This window comes from Phyllobates terribilis, unplaced genomic scaffold, assembly GCF_046119375.1.
Source record: "Phyllobates terribilis strain yellow unplaced genomic scaffold, ASM4611937v1 Scaffold_856__1_contigs__length_602872, whole genome shotgun sequence".
Lineage (NCBI taxonomy): Eukaryota > Metazoa > Chordata > Amphibia > Anura > Dendrobatidae > Phyllobates > Phyllobates terribilis.
The window spans coordinates 90825-114246 of record NW_027363616.1 but is presented as its reverse complement, the minus strand read 5'-3'; the positions used below and the strand labels follow the sequence as shown (position 1 = coordinate 114246).

Sequence of the window (23422 nt, the reverse complement as noted above, 5' to 3'; positions counted from 1 at the left end):
ATGTGGTGGTAATGTCTCTGCCTCCTTTTTATTAAAGACATCTGCATAAGACCAATAAGGAATCGGAAGTCCAGGTAGATTAGCTGGGGTAGGAGAGGGACGGACGGGATGGACGGGAACCAGGCAGGTTTTATGACAGTCTTGTCCCCAGCGAAGGACCTCTCCGGTTTGCCAGTCTAGCACGGGTGCATGTCTCTGGAGCCAGGGCAGACCTAGCAAGAGGGCGTGAGAGAGTCCAGGCAGAACATGAAAGGAGATACTTTCAGAATGCAGCATTCCCACCTGCAGGGTAATGGATTCGGTGATGAGTTGAATGGGGCGAGGTAAGAGGCCCCCATCCACGGCAGCGACAGACAAGGGTACAGCCAGAGGTTTGGTGGGGATGCGGTATTTCTCAACCAGGGACTGTGAAATAAGGTTCCCGGCTGCTCCAGAGTCAAGTTGGGCTAGTTCGAAATAACGGTTCTCCCCGTAGATGATCGAAACTGACAACAGCAGGGATGGAGAGGATTTATTCTTGTCTAGGTGGACCTCTCTGAGCGAACCTAGACACAGGCGTTTCCCGACCTCTCCGGGCAGGCACGGATCCGGTGCTCCTTACTGCCACAGTAGAAGCAGCTCCCCTCGGCACGGCGTGAGTCCTGACGGGTTTTGACCATCTTGGTCTGGTCGACCTGCATAGGCTCAGGAGAGTGTACCTGGGGAGAGATGGAGGGAATGACGGGTTTCTGGAAAGTAGGAGCTAAACGTGGAATCCTTCTCTCACGGGTGACCTCTTTGGCACGCTCCTGGAACCGTAGGTCAATCCGGGTGGCAAGGGTTATTAGATCATCGAGAGAGGTAGGAATGTCCCGACCAGCAAGTTCATCTTTAATACGACCGGACAGACCCTCCCAGAAGACGGATACCAGAGCGTCGTTATCCCAGGCCAGCTCCGAGGCAAGGGTGCGGAACCGTATGGCATATTGGCCCACGGTGAGACCCTCCTGACGGAGGCGTAGCAGAGAGGATGCGGATGAGGTCTTCCGTCCGGGTTCGTCGAAGACTTTCCGGAAAGCCGAGAGAAAAGCAGGCAAGTTGGACACCTGGGGGTCTCCTCTCTCCCATAGAGGATTTAGCCAGGCCAGGGCCTCCCCGGTGAGATGGGACATGATAAAGGCAATTTTGGCCCGGTCGGAATTAAACTGATGGGACAAAAGTTCAAAGTGCAGGGTGCACTGATTTATGAAGCCCCGAGCCTGGACGGAGTCGCCTCCGAAGCGAGGAGGTGCAGACAGCCGGGGACCGGGATAGGTTACCATGGTATTAGTGGGTAGCGGAGCTGCCGGGTTGCGAGTCATGGTACTGGCAGTGGCTGCAGGTGGTGCAGTCAGAGTGTCCAGGCGAGTATTGACATTCCGCAGGTGACCCAGGATGGACTCCTGTTGGGACCTTTGACGGGACAGTTCATGACACAGGTCCGTGAGCGAGGGAGCTTGGGTGCCACCGGGTTCCATGGCCCGAGCAAACTGTAACGGGTCCGGGAGGCGGAACCTCTGAGCTACTATACAAGGGGGCGGCCCTTGTAAGGGAGCGGGTGGCAGTCTCTGGGTGAACGGACAGGGAGTTACGGCAAGTGATCAGGGCAGTCTCTGGGTAAGGGGTAGGTACGACCTGTGATGGCAGAGCCTCCGGGTAGGCTAGCAGGCAGATGGTAGATGTGTGCTCCCAGGTGAGCAAGCGAGAGTCTCTGGAATAGCAGGTGGTCACGGCACGTGACGGCGGAACCTCCAGGCTGGCAGGCAGGTAGGTAACGGAGAAGCGCTCCCAGGTGAGCGGGAAAGAGTCTCTGGAATAGCTGGTGGTCACCGCACGTGACAACGGGACCTCCGGGCTGGCAAGCAGGCAGGTAACGGAGATGCGCTCCCAGGTGAGCGGGCAAGAGTCTCTGAGATAGCTGGTGGTCACAGCACGTGACAACGGAGCCTCCGGGCTGGCAAGCAGGCAGATAACGGAGAAGCGCTCCCAGGTGAGCGGGCAAGCTGGTCCATAGACAGACTGACCGGAGTAGTAAGGCAGACCGTCGGACCTCAGGCAAGCAGGCAGGTAGCTGATATGCGCTCCCAGGTGAGCGGGCAGGCTGGTCCTTTAGACAGACTGACAGGAGTAGTAAGGCAGACCGTCGGACCTCAGACTGGCAGACAGGTAACAAGTATTCAGGCAGGAATCAGGCAGGTAACTGGCAGGTAACTAGCAGGAAACTGGCAGGAAACTGGCAGGTAACTGGCAACGGGACCTGAGGGCTGAAGCACAGGTGAGACACAGGTGCAAACAACATTGCTCGGGCACCTCCATTTTGGAGGAGGTGCCTTATATATGATGAAGTCCTCCGGCCATTGGCCGGGGACTCCTTAGGACGGCGCGCGCGGCCCCTTTAAGAGGAGGGGAGCGCGCGCGCGCGCGCCCTAAGCACAGGGGCCGGGAAGGAGCGCGCGCTGAGAGCAGAGCGGGAGGAGGACGCCGGGAAGGAGCGCGCGCTGACAGCAGAGCGGGGAGAGGACGCCGGGCACGGAGCAGAGCGGTGAGGGGAGCAGCGTCCCTGCCTAGCAGAGGGCAGGGACGCCAGCGCTACACATCCAACCATTTGGAAAAATCAGACCCCTTCTTAGTCATGTCAGTAAGGGGTTTCACTACAACAGAATAATTTTGGATGAATTTCCTGTAAAAATTAGTAAAGCCCAGAAAACGTTGTAGCGCCTTCAGGTTCTCGGGACGTTCCCAGTCAAGGACTGAATGGATCTTCTCCGGATCCATCCGAAAACATGAAGATGACAAGTACCCCAAAAACTGCAACTCCTGAACAGCGAAAACACATTTCTCTAGTTTGGCATAGAGTTTGTTATCCCTTATTATTTGGAGAACCTGCTTGACATGCCCCCAATGGGTCTCAAAATCAGATGAATAAACCAAAATATCGTCCAGATACACCACCACAAACCTCCCCACCAAACGATGAAAAATATCATTTATGAAATGCTGGAATACCGCAAGTGCATTGGTCAAGCCAAAAGGCATAACCAGACTCTCGAAATGTCCTTACGTGGTATTGAACGCTGTCTTCCATTCGTTCCCTTCTCTGATTCTAACCAGATTGTAGACTCCCCTTAAATCTAACTTTGAGAATACCTTAGCTCCCACGACCTGGCTGAACAAATCAGGAATCAGAGGAAGAGGGTATGGATCACGGATGGTAATTTGATTTAATTCTCGGAAATCTAAACAAGGACGTAGACCGACATCTTTTTTCTTCATAAAAAAAGAACCCTGCCACCACGGGCGAAGATGAGGGTCTGATATGTCCCTTCTCCAGACTTTCCGCAATGAAATCCTTCATGGCTTGTCTGTCAGGGGCAGAAAGATTATACAGTCTGGACTTGGGTAGTTTAGCTCCGGGGGTCAGGTTAATAGGACAGTCATAAGCACGATGAGGAGGCAAATCCTGACACCCCTTCTCAGAAAAAACGTTCTCAAAACCAGACAGAAAAGCAGGCAGAAACTCTGTAGAGACAGCACCAATGGAAACATTCAGACAGTTCTCATGGCAGTAATCTCCCCATTCAATAATCTCCCCCGGTTTGCCAATCCACCAATGGATTATGTTTAACAAGCCAAGGGATACTTAAAACAATCGGAGTAGGGAGATTCTCCAAAACATAGCAAGGAATGATTTCACAATGAACTGACCCCACCCTCAGTTTCACATTATGTACAATCTGAGTAAATGCTTTCTTTGCAAGTGGCGCAGAGTCAATGGCAAAGATGGAAATAGGTTCAGCTAAAGCACAGCAAGCGAGATCATGAGTTTTCACAAACTCAGCATCAACCATGCTGACCCAAAGCGGGAACTGCAGTTTGGCCACAAATGCACTCCTTGTTTATCCAACTCCAGACTACCGAGAGTTAATTGAGTCTTTTTGTTTAGGAATTGAAGGACAGATCCCAACAAAGTGTCCCTTTTTCCCACAAAAAAAACATACGCCTTTTTTCTTGCGAATCTCTGGGGAGATGTACAGTACAGACCAAAAGTTTGGACACTCCGTCTCATTTAAAGATTTTTCTGTATTTTCATGACTATGAAAATTGTACATTGACACTGAAGGCATCAAAACTATGAATTAACACATGTGGAATTATATACTTAACAAAAAAGTGTGAAAAAAATGAAAATATGTCTTATAGTCTAGGTTCTTCAAAGTAGCCACCTTTTGCTTTGATGACTGCTTTGCACACTCTTGGCATTCTCTTAATGAGCTTCAAGAGGTAGTCACCGGAAATGGTTTTCACTTCACAGGTGTGTCCTGTCAGGTTTAATAAGTGGGATTTCTTGCCTTATAAATGGGGTTGGAACCATCAGTTGTGTTGTGCAGAAGTCAGGTGGATACACAGCTTATAGTCCTACTGAATAGACTGTTAGAATTTGTATTATGGCAAGAAAAAAGCAGCTAAGTAAAGAAAAATGAGTGGCCATTATTACTTTAAGAAATGAAGGTCAGTCAGTCCGAAAAATTGGGCAAACTTTGAAAGTGTCCCCAAGTGCAGTTGCAAAAACCATCAAGCGCTATAAAGAAACTGGCTCACATGAGGACCGCCCCAGGAAAGGAAGACCAAGAGTCACCTCTGCTTCTGAGGATAAGTTTATCCGAGTCACCAGCCTCAGAAATCGCAGGTTAACAGCAGCTCAGATTAGAGACCAGGTCAATGCCACACAGAGATCCAGCAGCAGACACATCTCTGCAACAACTGTTAAGAGGAGACTTTGTGCAGCAGGCCTTCATGGTAAAATAGCTGCTAGGAAACCACTGCTAAGGACAGGCAACAAGCAGAAGAGACTTGTTTGGGCTAAAGAACACAAGGAATGGACATTAGACCAGTGGAAATCTGTGCTTTGGTCTGATGAGTCCAAACTTGAGATCTTTGGTTCCAACCACCGTGTCTTTCTGCGATGCAGAAAAGGTGAACGGATGGACTCTACATGCCTGGTTCCCACCGTGAAGCATGGAGGAGGAGGTGTGATGGTGTGGGAGTGCTTTGCTGGTGACACTGTTGGGGATTTATTCAAAATTGAAGGCATACTGAACCAGCATGGCTACCACAGCATCTTGCAGCGGCATGCTATTCCATCCGGTTTGCGTTTAGTTGGACCATCATGTATTTTTCAACAGGACAATGACCCCAAACACACCTCCAGGCTGTGTAAGGGCTATTTGACCAAGAAGTAGAGTGATGGGGTACTACGCCAGATGACCTGGCCTCCACAGTCACCAGACCTAAACCCAATAGAGATGGTTTGGAGTGAGTGAAGGCAAAAGGGCCAACAAGTGCTAAGCATCTCTGGGAACTCCTTCAAGATTGTTGGAAGACCATTTCCGGTGACTACCTCTTGAAGCTCATCAAGAGAATGCCAAGAGTGTGCAAAGCAGTCATCAAAGCAAAAGGTGGCTACTTTGAAGAACCTAGAATATAAGCATATTTTCAGTTGTTTCACACTTTTTTGTTAAGTATATAATTCCACATGTGTTAATTCATAGTTTTGATGCCTTCAGTGTGAATGTACAATTTTCATAGTCATGAAAATACAGAAAAATCTTTAAATGAGAAGGTGTGTCCAAACTTTTGGTCTGTACTGTATGATGTAGTGACACCCCCTAAATGCATAGGTTCCTCCACCTCCCCCAGTACTGGTTCACCCCCAGACCGCTCCCTTGGCAAAAGGTACACAACCCCGAGAAAAAGGCCCCGGAGAAGGAGGTCTATCCCGAAGGCGCTTTGCAGACGTATTGCCAAAGACATGGCAGCCTCCAAGGACTGAGGGGTATCATATACAGGGAAGGCATCTTTCAACCTTTCGTTAGCCCCTCACAAAATTGACTTAAGGGCTGAGTAATTCCATTTGGAATCCGTAGCCCATCTACGGAATTCCGAACGGTACGTTTCCACTGACCAAATCCCCTATTGAAGGTGACGTAGCTTAGACTCAGCCAAGGCGACTTGGTCAGGGTCATCATAGATGAGGGCAAGAGCTCCAAAAAACCCGTCCACAGACTGGAGACAAACTGAGTCCAGCAGTAACGAAAATGCCCATGAGTGAGGATCGCCCTGCAGTAGAGAGATCACAATACCAACTCGTTGCTCCCGATTACTGGAGGAGTAGGGACGAAGTTTGAAGTACAATTTGCATGCCTCCTTAAACACAAAAAAACTTGTCCCTACCCCCTGAAAACCTGTCTGGGAGGGCAACCTTGGGTTCAGGCTGGACAGGCCATGGCTCTGCAACTGATCCCATACTAAAGGGAGTAAGGAAAAAAAATGGTGCATACCCAAAAACACACAAAGAAAAAAACCAAAGTGTCAATCTTGTGTCGTTTTTTTTTTCCCAAAATGTGCTCGGCCGGTTATAATGTCACAACAGGTGTGAGTGCAACACAGAGGGGAAAGGAAGCCCAGACAGTAGGGAAAAGGGGGAAGAGGTGACCTTCTAATCTGGACTAGTGTCACCCTGTCTCCCGCTAACGTCCCTATACAGCCTCAGGGAGTGGAAGGAGATGAGCACTAGTCAACCTCCACTAGCACTCTAAAGACAAAAGGGGAAGACAACACAGGGGAATTGTTATGATCTGCTACAGAAACTAAGGAAAGGCAGGAGATCTGTCCCTACAATAGAACTAAACTAGATCCCTACGATGTAACGGGGAACCTGATCCTGCGATCAGACCCGCTAAAGTCCTCGGCTAGTCTGAACGCAGACCTATAGATGTGGGGGAGGGATCCCTACAAGATCTAGGGACTGGGATAATTTGGACACCCCCTAGCAGAAATAGTAGCAGTCAAAGACAAACACACAACAAAAAGCATAGAGGTCAGAAGACCTAGCAAAACTAACAGAGAACGGCAATAGAGCAACAAGCTAGCTCAACAGTAGTAAATATAAATGAAGTCCAGCAAAGCCAGGAGGGCGGAGCCGGATTAAATAGGCAAAATGGTCATGTGACCAGCAAACTAAAAAAAAACTAACAGGAGAGTTGTAACAGTACCCCCTCTTCTAAGAGGATCCTCCGGATCCCCTAGGCCCAGGCTTACCAGGAAACCTCCAGTGAAACGCTCGGACAAGTCTGGGGGCACAAACATCATCCGCCCTCACCCATGAGTTATCCTCAGGTCCGAAACCCTTCCAAGCGACGAGATACTGCAAACTCCCTCTATACCGTCTAGAATTTAGGATGCGGGAAATTTCATATTCCCCGTCCTCCACCACCGGAGGAACAGTGGCAGAGGCGTCACCATCCGACGCATCAGCTTTTTTCAACAGAGAAACATGAAACACCGGATTAATCCTCCAGGACGTAGGAACCTCCAGCCTAACAGCAGATTGGTTAACTATCTGAAGTACCTTAAAGGGCCCTACGAACTTGGGACCCAATTTTTTTAGAAGGAATCCTCAATCGCAGATTCTTAGAGGACAACCAAACCATGTCACCAACAGCAAACAAAACCTCTTGCCGTTTCCTATCAAAGTACCTCTTAGATTTTTTGTTAGCCTCCTGAAGATTACCACGCACATCCGTCCAAACTCTCTCCAAATCACCGGAAAAACTCTCCTCCTCAGGCACAGCCGAAACCAATTTGGAAAATGACCCAAAAGACGGATGTCTCCCAGAACAACAAAAAAAAGGCGAACACCCAGCAGAAGAGGATGTATGGTTGTTAAGAGCAAATTCAGCAAGTGGCAGAAACTCAGACCACCCCTCTTGATTGTCTGCCACAAAACAACGCAAGAACTGCTCAACATCCTGGTTCTTCCTTTCTGTCTGGTCATTAGACTCAGGATGATATCCGGATGAAAACGACAAATGAACTCCCAACCTGTCACAAAAGGCACGCCAAAAACGAGCCACGAACTGAGGTCCCCTATCAGAAACAATGTCAGTAGGAACACCATGTAGTCTGACAATCTCCTTGACAAAGGCCTTAGCGAGAGTCTTAGCGCAAGGCAGTTTGATGAAGGGAACCAAGTGACACATCTTGCTAAAACGGTCCACGACCACCCAGATGACCGTGAAACCTTCAGAGGGAGGAAGGTCAGTAATAAAGTCCATAGCCAGATGTGTCCAAGGTGCACTAGGAACCTCCAGAGGGCAAAGCAACCCCGCAGCAGGAGCATGCGAAGACTTGGATCTTGCACACACAGTACATTGGCGCACCCACTTAATGACTTCCTTCTGCCATCCAGGCCACCAAAAACTGCGACCCACAAGTCTCTTGGTCTCAGAAATTCCTGGATGACCTGCCAACCGAGACTCATGACACTCCACAAACAAATCTCTCCTAAAGGTCCTAGGCACAAACAACCTCCCATGGGGAGTGTTAGATGGGGCATTCTCCTGTGCTTTAAGAATCTCATCCTCCAAAACGGAGTCCAAAGCAGCAATCACAACACCTTCTTGTAAAATGCTCTCCTCCTCCTCCTCAACACCGACCATGGGAGAAAAGCTGCGAGACAAAGCATCCGCTTTAACATTCTTGGTACCCGGGATGTAAGTAACGGAAAAATTAAACCGCGAGAAAAAAAGTGCCCACCTAGCCTGACGGGCATTCAAGCGCTTGGCAGCATCAAGATCGATCAGATTTTTATGATCAGTGAAAACCTGAACGGGAAATTCAGCACCTTCCAAGAGGTGACGCCAGTGTTCAAATGCGAGTTTAAATCGCCAGCAATTCCCGATTACCAATATCGTAATTAAGTTCAGTCTCGGAAAAATTTTTTGAAAAAAAGGCACAGGGATGTACTTCATCCTTGGTTTCCTGAGACAACACCGCACCAACCCCCACCGAAGAAGCATCAACCTCACCAAAAACGGCTTAGTCACATCAGGCTGCATAAGGATGGGAGCAGAGGTGAACCTCTCCTTTAAAAACACAAAAGCTTCAATGGCCTCAGATGTCCACTGAACCGCATTAGCACCTTTCCTGGTGAGATCGGTCAGCGGTTTGACAATAATAGAAAAATTTTTTATGAATTTTCTGTAATAATTGGCGAAACCCAAAAACCTCTGTATCGATTTCAAACCAATAGGCCTGGGCCATTCCTGTACAGCCTGAACTTTAACCGGGTCCATCTCAAAACCTTCACTGGAGACAATGTAGCCCAAAAAACTAATTCTCTGTACAGCGAACTCACATTTCTCCAGCTTAGCAAAAAGCGAATTGTCCATTAATAACTGTAATACCTCACGTACGCTCCGCCAATGAGACTCCAGATCCGGCGAATAAATCAAAATGTCATCCAAATACACAACCACATCTTTGCCGATTAAAGGTCTAAGGATGTCATTAATAAGATTCTGAAAAAATGCTGGAGCATTGGTGAGACCAAAAGGCATAACCAGATTCTCAAAATGACCCACAGGAGTGTTAAAAGCAGTCTTCCATTCATCACCCTCCTTCATGCGCAACAAATTGTATGCCCCCCGGAGATCAATTTTAGAGAACCACTTGGCCCCCACTAACTGGTTAAATAAATCGGGAATCCATGGCAGTGGGTATGGATTGCGTACAGTAATTTTATTAATCTCACGAAAGTCCAGACAAGGACGTAAAACGCCATCTTTTTTTTTTACAAAAAAAAAACCAACAGCCACAGGAGACTTGGAAGGCCTAATGTGACCAGCGGCCAAGCTTGTCTGTATGTATGTATTCCTCCAAAGCCTTTCTCTCAGGAATAGTAAGATTAAATAAACGACTCTTAGGAAGAGTCGCTCCAGGGACAAATTCAATGGTACAATCATAGTCTCTATGGGGAGGCAAAACCTGCGACTCCTCCTCAGAAAAAACTCTCCAAAAATCCTGAATAGGTACAGGCAATTCCCCTCTATCCACAGCAGCAATGCGCCCGTTACAACACTTGTCATAACACTTAGGGCTCCAGGACTTAATTTCATTGGTAGACCAATCCAGTACAGGATTGTGCAATTTTAACCAGGGTAACCCCAATATTACTGGAGAAGGCAAATTATCCAATACCACCAAATCCAAATTCTCTTGATGAATACCATTAATAGTGAGGGGAAATTCACAGACCTTGTGAGTAACACTCTTCAAGGGAGAGCCATCGACAGAAACCACAGCAATAGGGGATGACAAAGTTTTAGGTTCTAATCTAAGTTTTTCCAAGAATCCCCCATCAATCACATTCAGAGTAGATCCACAATCCACAAATACCCGAAATTCAATTAATTCATCCTGAGCAGCAGTAGTGGCAGATAGGAATACCCCCTTAGAATTTAAACAGGCAATACAGGCATGACTGACCATTTCTTTTTCTTTCTTCTTACGAAGCACACAGCTCTTAATAAAATGACCAGAACTTCCGCAATAGAAGCACAAGCCTTCAGAAAGTCGGCGGTCTTTTTCCTAAGAGCGGGGTGCCATCGCCCCAATTTCCATCGGCTCTCCATTGTCAGCACAGAACCTCTCAGGACTCGAAGCTGATATAGCAGAGGATTTGCTCTCATTAACCCTTGCACACAGTCTCCTGTCCACCCGTATAGCTAATTGCATTGCCTCCTGCAAGTTTCCAGGTGTGGGATAAGCAATCAGTAAATACTTAACCCTTTCACCTAGGCCTGCAAGAAACAAGCTTTTCAAAGCTGAATCGTTCCACCCTACCTGGGCAGACCACCGACGGAAGTGAGAACAATATTTTTCCACATTACCTGATCCCTGCCTCAAACGTCTTAATTCAGACTCAGCAGATGAGACACGATCAGGATCATTGTACAACAAACCCAAAGCAGAAAAAAAACTATCCACTGAACTAAAGCACGGATCACTAGGATGGAGAGAGAAGGCCCATCCCTGAGGATCTTTGCGCAAAAGTGACATTATGAACCCTATGCGCTGTGATTCATCACCAGAGGATCCGGGTCTCAAACGAAAATATAATAGACAAGCATTTTTAAAAGAAAAAAAATCTTGTTGTTCGGCAAAAAATAAATCAGGCAGACGTACCTTTGGTTCCACAAAATGCGCTCCAGAACAGCTACTCACGTGTTGTTGGAGCTTGGTCACCTCCAGAGAGAGTCCCTGCAAGCGTTGAGCCAAATCTTGCACCGAGATCATGATGGAAAACTGGAGGTCTTTCCCCAGAGAAAATCCTTTCCCTTTATTTTTTTTTTTATTTTTTTTTATGGCTGGACTTACTGTTATGATCTGCTACAGAAACTAAGGAAAGGCAGGAGATCTGTCCCTACAATAGAACTAAACTAGATCCCTACGATGTAACGGGGAACCTGATCCTGCGATCAGACCCGCTAAAGTCCTCGGCTAGTCTGAACGCAGACCTATAGATGTGGGGGAGGGATCCCTACAAGATCTAGGGACTGGGATAATTTGGACACCTCCTAGCAGAAATAGTAGCAGTCAAAGACAAACACACAACAAAAAGCATAGAGGTCAGAAGACCTAGCAAAACTAACAGAGAACGGCAATAGAGCAACAAGCTAGCTCAACAGTAGTAAATACAAATGAAGTCCAGCAAAGCCAGGAGGGCGGAGCCGGATTAAATAGGCAAAATGGTCATGTGACCAGCAAACTAAAAAAAAACTAACAGGAGAGTTGTAACAGGAATTACAAATTAGCTTTAGAAGAAACCAAAAGGGCACACAGCCTCAAGACTCCAAAGAGGATGTGATGCTGCTTCAGCCAAGTTCCAAGTAGACATGAGTATACCCGGCGACGCCCACCTAGACACACCAGGTATATATACACCCAGACTAAAGGGAGGTAGTCGCTGGGTCCTAAACAGAGCCTCCTATCTAGGCAGCTGTCTGCATTGCCAAACGTGGAGATCTCCTGCAAACCACTGCAGGGCGACTGTATGTCACGTCGGACACACCCATGACACCCAACCATGGCGTATTTTGCCCAAATGCTCCCCCCTCCCCGACACTCCTCTTAGACTGCCTCTTGGTCGTGCATACATAATCTAGGAGGTAGGTGCATGTGGCCACTAGTGTTGAGTGAGCACTAAAATGCTCGGGTGCTCGAAGCTCGGGCCGAGCTCGCTGTGATACTCGGGTGCTCGACCCGAGCAACGAGCCCAATGTTAGTCTATGGGAGACCCGAGCATTTTTGCGGCGGCACCCCCGGCAGTCTTTTAAAAGCCTAACAAGTGCCCAAAACGATAGTGACAGTGCTCAAATGACATGGGGACAGCATGGGGATCGCCCCAGGAAGCATTTCTGACCCCCAGGTCACTGCTGTCAACAACGTGGTCAGAGGTATTAAGCCACTTTTACAGGCTCATAATAAAACGTTCAAAAAAGAAAGTGAAACTGTTTTCTTGTGAAATATGTTAAGGAATTTCTTTTCCAGGGTAAAGACTTGTGTATAAGGTAAAATAAATAACCAAAAACAAAAATACTCCTCCACACCTTGGGCTATGTTCACAAGTAGCATTTTTTATGCGTTTTTGCACTTTTGTATTGCTTTCAACCATGACAAATGCATTCACCGGGAAATGTAATTTTAACATTTTACAACCTTATCTGGCCATGTGCTGTGTGACACATGCATACAGTGCTGAAAAGACATGGGAACAGTATGGGGAAGACCCCTGGAAGCATCTCTGACTCCCAGGTCACTGCCTAAAAGTGTGCCCTTCAGAAGTCATCCCTGCCGCATCAGAAGATGCAGACTTGCAACTATCCCCATGCAAGTCCTTGTCCCAGGGCACTGTTCAATTGTACCTCCCCCATTCCTTGCAATGCAAGCGCAAATATGCAGCTAACCATCCCCCCACCCCCAGGCTGCAATACCATACTGCTTGCTTGCTTGCACTTGAAATTGGGCCTTTTAGGCATGTGGAGGCAGAATCTGGCTACCACGTCATGGCTGCGTTGGCGGCCTGGTATTCATACTCAGTCCCCAGCTGCCCGGCGGTCGGGTGTCCACACTTGGTCCCCAGCTGCCCCACAGCCAGGTGTCCACACACGGTCCCCAGCCGCCTGGGGGCGGCCAAGTGTCCATAAACAGTCCCCAGCCGCCCCTATTTCTCCTGTCAACTTCCCACACACTTTTCTTAGTCCGGCCTGCTTTAGGGCAGCATTGGACGAGCCCACCAGAGAACCAGACTCCTACAGTGGGCCCTGGCTTCTCCATCAGGGGAGTTGAGAGTGCCAAGGTGAGGAGCATGATGAGGATGATAGAAGTTAGCATCTGCTTTGTTTTCTTGGAATGCAAGCTCATGTATGTAGTAGCGGCTAGGCCGAGGTGCTCAACGTTTTGGCGCATATCCTACCTCCTCCGAGGATTGCTGGATGTTTTCCTGCTACTATTCCAGTTCTATGACTCCCGTTAAAACAAAGCTTCAGATGATAAATGATGGATGAGGTAGTGGCAAAGGATAAAGAGCAGGAGGAACAGGGACCATTCACATCAATATCAGGCCAGTCAACCACATATATCTTGTAGGATATGTTTCTGTAACAAAAGGAGAGGTTCGGCTACACAGTTATAGGGCATACAGTGAGTGCAATGCCTACCAAAAATTTTGAGGCACTCCAATGCCCCTTGGAAATGACATGGAGGTCAGAGGGCCTTAACTAAACCGTTTTTTCCATTTATAGCAACTGGGTCTCCTGTGCACTGTTGGCCTAAGCAGTGAATGGAAGGCTTTCCAAAAATTATGAGGAACTGCAATGCCCCTTGAAACAGAAGTGGATTACAGCGTACTAAAAACCTTCTACCCATTATTGGGGAGTGGGTCTCCCTTAGTTTTCGCCTTTGCATTGAAAAACAAAAGCTGACTAAAACTAGGAGGAAATGCAATGCCCGTTGGAAGAGTCGTGGAGGTTAGAGGTAATTAAAAACAACATTTCAATGGCCCTTGGAAGAGCTGTGGAGTTCAGAGTGGCTTAAGAAGACGCTTTTAATGCCCCTTTGAAGAGACGTGGATGTCACAGTAGCTTAACAAGACGATTTTAATGCCCCTCGGAAAAGTGATGGAGGTCGCAGTAGCTTAACAAGACGGTTTTAATGCCCCTTACAAGAGCCATACAGTACAGCATCTTAAAAACATTATTCCCATTATTGGGGAGTGTGTCTCCCATAGTATTTGCTTATGCCTTCCAAGCAAAAGCTGCCAAAAATTAGGACGGAGGAACTTGCAATGCCTCTTACAAGAGCCATGCAGTACAGCATATTACAAACATTATTCCCATTATTGGGGAGTGGGTCTCCCATAGTATTTGCTTATGCCTTCCAAGGAAAAGCTGCCAAAAATTAGGAGGAAATGCAATGCCCGTTCGAAGAGTCGTGGAGGTTAGAGTTAATTAAAAACAACATTTCAATGCCCCTTGGAAGAGCTGTGGAGTTCAGACTGGTTTAGCAAGACGCTTTTAATGCCCCTCAGAAGAGACGTGGAGATTCCAGTAGCTTAACAAAACGCTTTTAATGCCCCATGGAAAAGTGGTGGAGGTCACAGTAGCTTAACAAGACGGTTTTAATGCCCCTTGGAAAAGTGGTGGAGGTCCCAGTAGCTTAACAAGACGCTTTTAATGCCCCTCAGAAGAGACGTGGAAGTCCCAGTAGCTTAACAAGATGCTTTTAATGCCCCTCAGAAGAGATGTGGAGGTCCCAGTAGCTTAAAAAGACGCTTTTAATGCCCCTCAGAAGAGACGTGGAGGTCCCAGTAGCTCAACAAGACTCTTTTAATGCCCCTTGGAAAAGTGGTTGAGGTCGCAATAGCTTAACAAGACGGTTTTAATGCCCCTTGAAAGAATGGTGGAGGTCGCAGTAGCTTAACAAGACGGTTTTAATGCCCCTTGGAAGAGACGTGGAGGTCGCAGTGGAATAAAAAGACAATATCAATGCCCCGTGGAAGAGACGTGGAGGTCACATTAGCTTACCAAGACGGTTTTAATGCCCCTTGGAAGAGTGGTGGAGGTCGCAGTGGAATAAAAAGACAATATCAATGCCCCGTGGAAGAGACGTGGAGGTCACAGTAGCTTAACAAGACGGTTTTAATGCCCCTTGAAAGAATGGTGGAGGTCGCAGTAGCTTAACAAGATGGTTTTAATGCCCCTTGGAAGAGTGGTGGAGGTCGCAGTGGAATAAAGAGACAATATCAATGCCCCGTGGAAGAGACGTGGAGGTCACAGTAGCTTAACAAGACGCTTTTAATGCCCCTTGGAAGAGACGTGGAGGTCAGCGTGGTTTAACAAGACGGTTTTAATGCCCCTTGGAAGAGACGTGGAGGTCACAGTAGCTTAACAAGACGGTTTTAATGCCCCTTGGAAAAGTGGTGGAGATTGCAGTAGCTTAACAAGATGGTTTTAATGCCCCTTACAAGAGCCATACAGTACAGCATCTTAAAAATATTATTCCCATTATTGGGGAGTGGGTCTCCCACAGTCTTTGCTTATGCCTTCCAAGAAAAAGCTGACAAAAATAAGGACGGAGGAACTTTCAATAATGGCAACACGGACCACGGTCACCCTGGTGGGATAGTGGTGGTGGAGGCTAAGGATAAGGAGAAGAGCATAAAACAGCTGAAATGAGGAAGCGTATACCCATATGTGGGTGTGAAGCGGTGCATGTGAATACACCTCCCGAAATAACACAGTGAATTTGACTTTATGTTACTCTGCTGTCATTTGGTGGTGATGAGAAGTCTGGCCCAATCCAGCCCTTGTTCATTTTGAAAAGGGTCAGCATTGTCAGTTGACAGGCGAGTGCGCTTATCAGTTATAATTCCCCCAGCGGCACTAAAAACACGCTCCGATAACACGCTAGCGGCAGGGCAGGCCAGGACCACCAAGGCGTACAGAGCGAGTTCATTCCAACTGTCCAACTTGGATACCCAATAATTAAAAGGCACAGAGGAATCACGGAGGACGCTGGTACGGTCGGCAAGGTACTCCCTCACCATCTTTTGAAACTTTCCACTCTTTGTGAGAGTACCCCGCGCATCAGGGTCTGTCCAAAGGGAGGGTCTGAGAAAACTGTCCCAGAACATTGACAGTGTTCCCCTGCCTCTGCTGGATTGGAGTTGCGTCTCTCTCGCATGTACGCCTTGGTTGGGCAACGAACTGTGACCTCTGCCACTAGCGTGTTCAGATGGGAATTTTTTCAACAGTTCTGCAGCAAGGGCATTCCGGTACTGCCCCATTTTTGTAGACCTCTCCACCTCAGGAATAAGAGAGTGAAAGTTCTCCTTGTAGCGGGGGTCTAAAAGTGTCACCAACCAGTAATGACTGTCACCCAACATTTTGACAACGCGAGGGTTACGGTTAAGGCAGCGTAACATAAAGTCAGCCATGCGAGTCAGACTGGTAACGGGCAAGATTTCCGTGTCCTCACCAAGATGACGACTGACCATGCTCTCTTCCTCCCCTCCCCCTGACCTCAGGCCACCCACGCTGAACCGACGGTATGACAGTTGTACAGGTACTACCGTCTACAGCGCTTGATACCAGCTCCTGTTGTTCCTCCGCCTCCTCCTCTCCCTCATTGTCCCCCAATGCACGTTGGGATGAGATGAGGCTGGGCTGTGTGTAATCGTCCACTACGGCTTCTTGATCCATCTCATCATACTCTGGCTGCAATGCCTTTAATTCTCTGCAGAGAGCGTTGCAAAAGACAGACAAGTGGGATGCTGACGCCAATGATGGCGTCATCGCCACTCACCATCTTGGTGGCCTCCTCAAAGTTTGTCAGGATGGTACATATGTCAGACATCCAGGTCCACTCCTGAGGTCTTATGTGTGGAGTCTGACCTGAATATCGACGACCTTGTTGCAGCTGGTACTCCACAACTGCTCTCTTCTGCTCACAAATCCTTTGCAACATGTGGAGGGTAGAGTTCCAACATGTGGGGACATCACACACCAGTCGGTGTGACAGAAGCTGCAAACGCTGCTGCAAAACAGCAAGGGCGGCGGAAGCTGTAGCCGACTTGCAAAAATGAGCTGACAGGAAGCGTACTTTCACGAGCAGATCTGGCAACTCGGGGTATGATTTAAGAAACCGCTGAACCACGAGGTTAAGCACATGAGCCAGGCATGGTACGTGTGTGATCTCGCCTCGCCTCAGAGCCGCCACCAGGTTACGGCCATTGTCACATACGACCATGCCTGGATGTAGATTCAGCGGTCTCAGCCACAGATCTGCCTGCTCTTTCACAGCTGTCCACAATTCACAAGCAGTGTGAGGTTTCTCACCTAAGCTTATGAGTTTCAGCACAGCCTGTTGCCGCTTGTCGGAGGCAGTAATGCAGTGCTTCCTGCTTGTAACTGATGTGGTGATATCTGAGATGGAGGCTGAACATGAGGAGGAGGATGATGCGCAGGAGGTGTGCACTGTGGGGGCAACTCTGACTGACATAGGGCCCGCAATCCTCGATGTGGGGAGGATGTGTTCCGTCCCAAGGTCCGACTGGGTCCCGGCTTCCACTATGTTTACCCAGTGTGTGGTCAGGGAGATGTACCGTCCCTGGCCACAAGCACTTGTCCACGTGTCCGTTGTCAGGTGCACTCTCCCAGTAACTGCGTTGTTGAGGGCATGGCAGATGTTTTGGGACACGTGCTTGTGTAGTGCGGGAATGGCACACCGGCCAAAATAGTGTCGGCTGGGGACCGAGTACCGAGGGACGGCCACCGCCATAAGGTTGCGGAAGGATTCCGTCTCATCCAGCCTAAAAGGCAGCATTTCCAACGCAAGCAGTCGTGAAATGTGCGAATTTAGGACTGTGGCCTGTGGGGCGTTAGCTGCGAATTTCCGCTTTCGTTCAAAGGTCTGGGATATGGACAATTGAACACTGCGGTGGGACGTGGACGTTGATGCTGTTTCTTGAGAAACTGCCATAACAAGTGAAGACTGAGAGGAGGGGGCATCTTTACATGCAGTATGGACAGGGGATTGCCTTGCACACACAACAGGGGGTTCTATTGCACGCACAACAGCGGAAGAAGCAGTGGTGACACCCGCTGACACTGGTCGTGGACCATGGGGTTCGCCCCACAAAGTGGGGTACTTTGCTGCCATGTGCCTGATCATGCTGGTGGTGGTCAGGCTGGTAGTTTTGTCACCCCTGCTGATGCTGGCATGGCAGGTGGTACAAATGGCCTTTTTGGGGTTATCAGCAGAGTCTTTAAAAAACTTCCAGACTCTGGAGGACCTACCGCTTGTACTGGCAACGTCCCTCGTGTTGGTGTTACGGGGAACAGTTGCCCGCCTTCTGTCTGCGGCCACCACACTGCTTCTTCCTGCCTGTTAAGGTACTCTGCCTCCCTCCCCCTGTGTGCTGCTGGCCTCACTCTGCATGTCCTCCTGCCATGTTGGGTCAGTTACTAGATCATCCACCACCTCCTCCTCTTCTACTTGCACACCACGATCCTCCTCCTCACTTCCTGGCAATTGTGTCTCGTCATCGTCCACCTCTTGTGACAAATTGCCAGCGTCGACTTCCTGTGGCCGTGGCTGTTCAAATATTTGGGCATCGCTACATGGGATCTCCTCTTCCACCACTTCAAGCGTATCAGGCGAGGGGCACAAATCTGGAAATGGACCAGTGAACAGCTCTTCAGAGTGTCCAAGTGTGAGATCAGTTGCTGTCTGACGACACTCGGCATGGTGGGAGGTAGGAGCATCAGGGTGAGGAGGAGTATGCGGTCGAGACTCAAGGCTACTAAGAGTTGACCGTGTGGAAGACAGACCGGAGGTGGTGGTGCCCAGGTAACTGGAAGTATTATCTGCTATCCAATTAATAACCTGTTCACACTGATCAGTTCGCAATACTGGTGTTGTTCTGTGCTTCCCTAGTAATTCGGTCAAGAAGTGGGAGCGAGAAGATGTGGCTGTTGGTTGTGGCACATTTTCACCTTGGCCACGGCCACGTCCTCTGCACGCACCATCACCAGAACGTCCAGTTCCACGTCCTTTGCCACGCGCCTTGCCCATTGTAAAGGAAGTAAAATAGCTTACACTCGCACTATCAATGGAAAAAGGGTAATAAAAAGTAGATTAGAACCATGGAAGAGGAAAACCACAGTTCTATTTCTCTGACCTACACCTGACTCTTTTAAACAATCTGAACAATCAGGGAGAAACTATTACTGTTTTTCTGTACGGAAAAAATACCAAAACCTGAATAATAAGAGATTTTTTACCGTGGAATGGCAAAACTACAGTTATTATTTACTGGGGTATAACAGAAAATTTTAAATAGATATATTTGCGGCTGAACAGTCAGCGAAACACTCAAAATTTTTTTTTAGGTAAAAATGGCCCAAAAGTGGATAATACAGAGGTTTGAACCGTGGAAATGGAAAACCACACTTGGATTTCTCGGGCCTACACCAGACTATTTTCAACAGATATATTTTTGTGTCTGAACAATCAGGAGACACTACTGTTTTTTTTACGGCAAAAAATGTGAAAAGCAGGATAATAGAGATTTTTTACCATGGAACAACAAAACCACAGTTATAATTTACTGGTGTATACCAGACGTTTTTAAATATATAGATTTGCGGCTGAACAGTGAGCGACACACTCAAACTGTTTTTTTTTTATATACAAACGGACCAAAAGTGGATAATACAGAGATTTGACCCGTGGAACTGCAAAATCACACCAGACTATTTTCAACAGATATATTTGTATCAGACGGGTATTTGTACAGTGTGAAGGAGGAAAAAAAAAAAAAGAGGATTTAGAAGAAAAAAAAGGATTTTTACTGGCCTGAGACCTGGAGCTAAGTCCAGCAATTTCAGCAACAGGAGCACACAGGACTGTAATGCAGCATTTGCTGGTATAACCACTGCGTCTCCTATACAGCCTGCCTGCCTGTCTGATATCTGGGATGTATATTAGTCCTGAGAAGGACTGTTTGTTTGATCTGGCAGACTTTACAGACCCTACACTAACTATTTTGCAGGATATATCTCTCCCTAAATCAGCAGCGCTGTCCCTACACTGTCTGATCGAGAGCGACTGTGTCCAAGATGGCGGCGGCCGGTTTTAAATACTCGAGGTGACGCTGTGCGGCCAGCCAATCACTGTAATGCCCACAAACAACATGGCTGCGGCATTACAGTGACTGGCTGGCAATCCCTGCATGTTCATTGGCTCTGTAAAGAGCGCCAAACATGCAGGGCGGAGACCCGAGCTCCCGCTCGAGTAACCCGGAAATGCTCGGTGCTCGCCGAACATCCCGAGTAGCGTGATGCTCCAGCTAAGTACCGAGCAGTGTCGAGCATGTTCGCTCAACACTAGTGGCCACATATACAAGTCCTGAAGCTTTACAGTTGGAATAATCCCTCTGGAAAAAAGGTTTCATCTGTAGAGAAACTCGAGAAAGATTTACATGGTCTCATCCAATTACATGTACAACTTTCTCCACATCTAAAGAAACCACAGATTCTTCTATCTAGCCATGTCCCCTTGGGCGCAGGTTTTTATAGAAGCTATGCACTAAATGGTCCATAATTGACCAACCCTTTATGAAAGTTATTGTGGGAGTAGATCACACAGCACCCTCAGGTCTGGGTCGGCCACAAGTACATCCTAGTGTTTTATGAAGATATTAAAGATAAAGTCACTCTGATTGTGACAAGTTCCTATTACTCGTGTTATCCCATCTTTTTCTTGGTCTCTTGGTTAGGTATGGAGGAGAGTCTTTCTCTCCTGTTTTTCTGCAAACGATCGTGCAGAATCCAAAATGTACTGTGGGTACCTTTTCCCATGAATCTGGTGTTTATGTCTATTGCCTGTATATTAATATCTGTGACATTAGAGCAGTTTCTTCTCAACTGTAAACATTGGCCCTTGGATATTTTTTTTGTAAGTCGGATGGGGTGGTGGATATCCCACTTTAATAGTTTATGGTAAATGTGTGTCCCTAGGGTCCAAACCAGGGCTGTGGAGTCGGAGTCGTGGAGTCGGTGCTCAGTATGGTGGAGTTGGAGTCTGTATAAAATGGTCCGACTCCTAAAATATATAATAAATTGGGTACAGTAGTTCAATGCAGAATGTGCTGAATATTTTTTCATAGGAATTTGGGAAAGTTATGAAATGTCCTATAAATGGCTGTTCTATTCCTGATCTAAAGGTACATTCACACACAGAGTTTTTGCTGCGTTTTTTTGAGAATATGTTTTTCAGCTGCAAAAGCAGATCAGCTTTTTAAAAAACCGCATCACCTGAAAGGTTTTTGAGCTCATAGATAATGTTTTCAATAGCAAAAAGCAGATAAGAAAAAAGCCAAACAAACTGACATGCTCATTCTGTGTGAGGATCCGTTTTTGAGCCCAAAAACGGATCCTCACAAAACGATGTGTCTGAATGTCATATCTTGTAACCCACTGACTTTGCTGGGATGCTCAGAGTCACTGCATTTTACTGCAAAAAATGCATCCGCAAAAATGCTGTGTGTGAATCATGGCCGTAGACAGCGAGGGGTAGCTGCCCACCCTTCCCAGAAGCAGGGGCACACACCTATCAAAACTCACTTGTATGCTGCAGTGCTCCCGTCCTGCACCGGCTCCAGACTGCAGGGGGCAATCTCCCCTCTTCTGTACTGTCTTCTGCCGTCTTCACCAGTGAGAGGAGTGGGAGGGGTGCCTGCCCTGCACAGGATCCGATTCCTGGGCCTCGAGCTGGAGAAAGTGAGAAAGTGAAAGTACTACTGCTCATCTCTGTCACAGGAAGGTAACTAATGCTAATATTGCAGGTGATTATTATGTGCTCTCTGTACAATGTGTGAACTACAACCCCTGGCAAAAATTATGGAATCACTGGGCTCGGAGGATGTTCATTCAGTTGTTTAATGTTGTTGAAAAAAAGCAGATCACAGACATGGCACAAAACTAAAGTCATTTCAAATGGAAACTTTAGGGCTTTAAGATACACTAAAAGAACTCAAGATTAAAAATGTTGTACTCAGTAAGGGTCATTTTATCGTCCATGAAGTCATTATGTCTGCTACACTCTATTGATCTCGATTTCAATAAACGTCTTACTCCTCTGATATCATCCTCATGCGATATATCACTGTACAAAGCCTCGATATCTAGTAAGGCCTGCTCCCCTACATGCATGTATACATGCTCGAGGGTCTTCATTTAGGGGAGCAGGCAAAGGGAAAACCAACTCCAGAGGGATTATTCCAACTGTAAAACCTCAGGCGATACTATGGGAACATTATACTGTGTGTGTGTGGGGGGGGGGGGTGGCGTTTACTGTGAGAACATTATAGTGTGTGTGGGGGGTATCATACATATTGCAAAAGGAGCATAATGGGGGCATTACACTGTGTGGGGCATCATACATCATACATCCTGCATAAGGGGCATAATGGGGGCATTACACTGTGTGGGGGTATCATACATCCTGCATAAGGGGCATTACACTGTGGGGGCATCATACATCCTGCATAAGGGGCATAATGGGGGCATTACACTGTGTAGGGGCATCATACATCCTACATAAGGGTCATAATGGGGGCATTACACTGTGTGGGGGCATCATACATACTGCATAAGGGGCATAATGGGGGCATTACACTGTGGGGGCAGTAAAGGGGCCCTGTACTATGAGAACAATACGTTTCCTCCCTTCCTGTCTCCATAGTTGGGTCGTATGTATCTATTACAGGAAACAGAACAAAAACCTCATGATTCTTATAAAGGGGCAACACAAGACCCCAAAAGAGTCTCCGTGCTGAAGGGGTTAATGCCTCCTGCGCCCAGTAATGGGGGTCTCCACATACCTCCACCTGCAGAGCCGCCACCACATATATGGCTGCTCTGTGCGCACAGGAGCCGTGATGAGGTCACAAGAGGGGAGGAGTCAGGGGTCACATGATCAGGGGCCTCAGTGGATGCAGGACTCTGCTGTGCTGGTTGTCATGGTGCTGGATGAGCTGAAGTTTATGTGTGGGGTCAGGAGGGGTTTACAGTGTGGATGTAGCAGAGCCGCGTGTGTACGAGGTGTACGGAGCAGAGCCGTGTGTGTACGAGGTGTACGGAGCAGAGCCGTGTGTGTAAGAGGTGTACGGAGCAGAGCCGCGTGTGTACGAGGTGTACGGGGCAGAGCCGCGTGTGTACGAGGCGTACGGAGCAGAGCCGCGTGTGTACGAGGCGTACGGAGCAGAGCCGCGTGTGTACGAGGCGTACGGAGCAGAGCCGCGCGTGTACGAGGCGTACGGAGCAGAGCCGCGCGTGTACGAGGCGTACGGAGCAGAGCCGCGCGTGTACGAGGCGTACGGAGCAGAGCCGCGCGTGTACGAGGCGTACGGAGCAGAGCCGCGCGTGTACGAGGCGTACGGAGCAGAGCCGCGCGTGTACGAGGCGTACGGAGCAGAGCCGCGCGTGTACGAGGCGTACGG

The 23422-nt window shown here is 48.0% G+C and overlaps 1 protein-coding gene across 1 annotated transcript in view; it reads right to left on the bottom strand.

Annotated features, from left to right (window-relative positions):
• LOC141240575 (uncharacterized) overlaps nucleotides 1–22863 on the bottom strand; it is a 42579-nt gene extending 19716 nt beyond the window's left edge. The window contains exons 1-2 of the mRNA XM_073668665.1: nucleotides 22805–22863; nucleotides 21546–21692 (exon numbers count right to left, since the gene is read on the bottom strand). The gene's annotated coding sequence lies outside the window, so the exon portion shown is untranslated. The remainder of the gene's footprint in view (nucleotides 1–21545; nucleotides 21693–22804) is intronic.
• Nucleotides 22864–23422: the final 559 nt, after the last annotated feature.